Genomic DNA, 5413 nt, shown 5'->3' with positions numbered 1-5413 from the left:
GTCAGTAATTCTGCAGGTAAATCTAAATTGAAATTTGAAGATATTCGTGATTTGATTTTGGCTGAGGAGGTGCGCAGGAAAGATTCTGGCGAGATCTCAGGTTCGAGTTCGGCATTAAATGTTGATTCCAGAGGGAGGTCACATGGCAGTAACTCAAACAGGGGAAGATTAAAATCAAAGAACAGAAGCAGAAGCAAATCAAGGTCTGATAAACAAGTAACTTGCTGGAATTGTGGAAAAACTGACCACATAAGGAGAAACTGCAGGAATCCTAAGAAGAAGGAGAATGACAGTGCGAATGTGGTAACTGAAGAATCACATGATGCACTACTGCTGACAGTTCATAGTCCTGTTGCTGACTGGATACTTGATTCTTGAACTTCTTTCCATACAACTTTCCATCGGAAATTGATGCAAAATTATGTTGCAGGTGACTTTGAGGAAATATATCTGGCAGATGGAAAAGCTTTGAATGTGGTAGGAATGAGAGACATTGACATTGCATTTCCAAATAAGAACAAATGGAACCTACAAAAGGTCAGAAACATTCTTAAATTGAAGTAGAATCTCATTTTTGTTGGGCAGCTTGATGAGTGCAGACATTCAGTATTGTTCTCAGATAACAACTTGAAGATTATTAAAATAGCACTGATACTGGCTTAAGATAAGAAAACAGATATGCTATATATGACGACTGGTTTAATTAACAGTATTGATACTACTGTTATAGAGAGCACAACAGAGTTGTGGCATTGCAAACTTGACCACATGAGTCAAAAGGGTATGAAAGAACTTCAGTTCAGAGGTAAGCTACCAGAACTAAAGTTAGTTGATCTCAGCATGTGTGAGAGTTGCATTATGTGGAAACAGAAGAAGCTCAGTTTCTTAAAAAACGGTGGAACGCCAAAGGTAGGAAAGTTGAATCTTGTACACAGATGTGTGGGGACATTCTTTAGGACATCTCTTGGAGGCTCTCAATACTACGTCACATTCATTGATGATCATAGTAGAAATGTATGAGTTTATTTTTTGAAGCATAAATCTGATGTATTTAGTGTGTTCAAGAATTGGAAGGTTGTGGTTGAAACAGAGACAAGCTTAAAGCTAAAATAATTGTGGTGAGTACATTGATGGTGGGTTCAAGTATTTTGCAGCTTAGGGCATCAGAATGGAGACGACCATTCCAAGGACATCACAACAAAATGATGTTGCAGAGCGCATGAACAAGATCATTAATGAGCAGGCTAGAAACATGAGATTGCACATCAGACCACCACCTACTTTATGGGCAAAAGCGATCAACACTGCAGTTTATTTGATCAACGGATTGTCATCTGTTCCATTAAACTGTGAATTGCTTGAGGAGGTCTGGAGTGGGAAAAATGTCAAATTTACTCACCTTAAAACTTTTGGATGTCATTCTTATGTTCTAATTAATCCTGATGCTTGAAGTAAACTTGAGACTAAGTCAAAGAAGTGTTATTTCATTGGTTATGGAGATGATGCATTTGGATATCACAGTAATTCTACAGGTAAATCTAAACTAAAATATGATAAAATTTGTGATTTGATTTTGGCCGAGGAGGTATGCAGGAAAGATTCTGGCAAGACCTCAGGTTCGAGTTCAACATTAAATGTTGATTTCAAAGGGAGATCATAAGATAAAAACTCAAACAGATGAAGATCAAAATTAAAGCACAGAGGTAGAAGCAATTCAAGATCTGGTATAAAAGTAACTTGCTCGAATTGTGACAAAACTAGCCACATAAAGAGAAACTACAGAAATCCCAAGAAGAAAGAGAATGATAGCGCAAATGTGGCAACTGAAGAAGCACATGATGCACTACTGCTGACGGTTCATAGTTCTGTTGATGACTGAATACTGAATTTAGTGGCTTCTTTTCATACAACTTTCCATCGGAAATTGATGCAAAATTATGTTGCAAGTGACTTTGAGGAAATATATCTGACAGATGGAAAAGCTTTGAATGTGGTAGGAATGAGAGACATTGACATTGCATTTCCAAATAAGAACAAATGGACCCTACAAAAGGTCAGAAACATTCTTAAATTGAAGTAGAATCTCATTTTTGTTGGGCAGCTTGATGAGTGCAGACATTCAGTATTGTTCTCAGATAACAACTTGAAGATTACTAAAATAGCACTAATACTGGCTTAGGATAAAAAAACAGATACGCTATATATGACGACTGGTTTAATTAACAGTATTGATACTACTGTTATAGAGAGCACAACAGAGTTGTGGCATTGCAAACTTGACCACATGAGTCAAAAGGGTATGAAAGAACTTCAGTTCAGAGGTAAGCTACCAGAACTAAAGTTAGTTGATCTCAGCATGTGTGAGAGTTGCATTATGTGGAAACAGAAGAAGCTCAGTTTCTTAAAAAACGGTGGAACGCCAAAGGTAGGAAAGTTGAATCTTGTACACAGATGTGTGGGGACATTCTTTAGGACATCTCTTGGAGGCTCTCAATACTACGTCACATTCATTGATGATCATAGTAGAAATGTATGAGTTTATTTTTTGAAGCATAAATCTGGTGTATTTAGTGTGTTCAAGAATTGGAAGGTTGTGGTTGAAACAGAGACAAACTTAAAGCTAAAATAATTGTGGTGAGTACATTGATGGTGGGTTCAAGTATTTTGCAGCTTAGGGCATCAGAATGGAGAAGACCATTCCAAGGACATCACAACAAAATGATGTTGCGGAGCGCATGAACAAGATCATTAATGAGCAGACTAGAAACATGAGATTGCACATCAGACCACCACCTACTTTCTGGGCAGAAGCGATCAACACTACAGTTTATTTGATCAACGGATTGTCATTTGTTCCATTAAACTGTGAATTGCCTGAGGAGGTCTGGAGTGGGAAAAATGTCAAATTTACTCACCTTAAAACTTTTGGATGTCATTCTTATGTTCTAATTAATCCTGATGCTTGAAGTAAACTTGAGACTAAGTCAAAGAAGTGTTATTTCATTGGTTATGGAGATGATGCATTTGGATATCATTTCTGTGATGATCAGGATTGGAAGATCATAAGGACTAGAAATGTGATTTACAATGAGAAGGTTATGTACAAGGACATGTCCAGTATAATTTCTGAAATGACCATCAGGAATCTGAATTGGTGAGTTTGATGATTTACCAGAGGTCACAATGCATGAAAGAGATGGAAGTGACAATGAGAGTGGGTCCGGGGCACTCATTCTCATTGTTCTACAATCAGTTTCAGAGCAATCCACATCTACAACTATAGTTCGCAGGTCAAAAAGGACTAGATGTCTCCACAACATTACTCTCCAACTTTGAACTACATTTTGCTGACAGATGGTGAAGAACCAGAAAGTTATGAAGAAACATTGCAAGATAAAAATTTAAGCAAGTGGGAGCTGGATGAAGGAGAAGATGGATTCCCTGCTAGAAAATCAGACTTGTGAGTTGGCAGAACTTCCACCAGGGAAGAAGACATTGCACAACAAGTGGGTGTATAAGATGAAAACTGAGCATGATGGCAGTAAGAGATACAAGGCTAGACTTGTTGTAAAGGGCAATCAACAGAAGCATGATATTGATTATTCTTAGATTTTCTCTTATGTGATAAAACTCACAACCATTAGAATGACACTATCTATGATAACTACTGAAGATCTATTCCTTGAGCAGTTACATGCGAATACAGTGGCACAGAAAAGGGAAAAGCCAGTTGCAGACTGAAGAAGAGTTTAATGGCCTGAAACAAACTCTTAGACAGTGATACAAGAAATTTGATAATTTCATGCACAATGAAAGGTACGACAGATGTCAGTCAGATCATTGCTGAAATATCAGACAGTTTGACAATTCTTATATTATTCTATTATTACATGTGGATGATATGTTTATTGTAGGGGCTAGTATTGATGAGATCAATAATCTAAAGGAGCAGATGTCAGAGCACTTTGTAATGAAGAATTTGGGAGCTGCAAAATAAATCCTTGGTGTGAAAATTGTCAGAGATAGAGTCAGAGACACGTTGAGATTCTCTCAGGTTGAATATGTGAAAAATGTACTTAGCAGATTCAATATAGTTAAGGCCAATCAATTGACACGCCCTTAGACGGTCACTTCAAACTCTATAAGAATCAATCATCCAAGTCAGAGAAGAAACGAGACCACATGAGTAAGGTTCCTTATGCTTCAACTATTGGTTCACTTATGTATGATATGGTTTGCACCGGACCGGCTATTGCCCATGCAGTGTAAATTGTTAGCAGATATATGAGTAATCCAGGAAATGAACATTGGGAAGTTGTGAAGTGGATCTTGAGGTACATAAGAGGCTCTTCAGAAACTTGCTTGTGTTTCTCAGGAAAGAGTTTAGAGGTACATGGCTATGTTGATCTTGATCTAGCAGGAGATATTGATGTCAGAATAAGTACTACGGGCTATATTTATACTCTTGGTGGCACAATAGTGTCATAGGGCTCTAATCTGTAGAAGATGGTTTTGTTGTCAACTGTAGAAGCTGAGTATATATTAGTGTTAGAGGCTGCAAAGGAGATAATATGACTACATGGCTTCTTGAAAGAATTGGACAAGAAGAATTAGAAGGAGGGCAAGAAGAATCAGAAGGACATTCTCTACAGTGATAGTCAAAGTGTCATATTCCTTGCCAGAAATCCTGCATTTCAGTCTAGGACCAAACACATTCAGATCAGGTATCACTTCACACAATCATTGTTGGATGACGAATAGTTGTTGCTTAAGAAAATTTGTGGAAGCAAGGTGGACCTTGTTGATATGTTAACTAAAGTCGTGAGAAACTGAAGTTGTACACAACTTCAGTTAGTCTTCTAGCTAACTGAAGTTGTGCACAGCTTCAGTTAGTCTTCTAGCTTGAAAACAGTGGTCTTGAGTTGCAGAGGTGAGAGGTGGAGGATATTACATTTGGAGAAAAGGACGACATTGTAGCCTGTGTACGGGTCTCCAAGTAAAAGATTTGTTAAGGTGGAGCCCGATTAAAAAAAAAAACAGTTGTTCCCGCTCTACCTTCCGCTTCCCGCCTCTTAGCTGTTTATATGCAACAGTATAACAATATATCTGATTATATTTTTCACTTATATTTCTTTATTTTACAACAAAACCAAAAACTTGATACTGGAGAAAAAAAGAATTCAACTTTTTAATTACTTAATGTTGGGATTCTACGCAAATATACATATCGTTATCAAATAAAAGAAGACTTTCTATTTAAGTCCCAAATATCGATCTCACAAGGAAGATTTAAATTTGAAATTATAAATTAACTAGGAAATTTACAGAAATAACTATCACTAACTTTGAATATTTGAGATACTATCAGAACTAAATTATTAACTATTAGTAAAATTTAAATGCAAAGTTTAAA

Source organism: Phalaenopsis equestris, unplaced genomic scaffold (assembly GCF_001263595.1).
Source record: "Phalaenopsis equestris unplaced genomic scaffold, ASM126359v1 Scaffold233872, whole genome shotgun sequence".
NCBI classification, from domain to species: Eukaryota; Viridiplantae; Streptophyta; class Magnoliopsida; order Asparagales; family Orchidaceae; genus Phalaenopsis; species Phalaenopsis equestris.
This window is presented reverse-complemented; position numbering follows the sequence as displayed.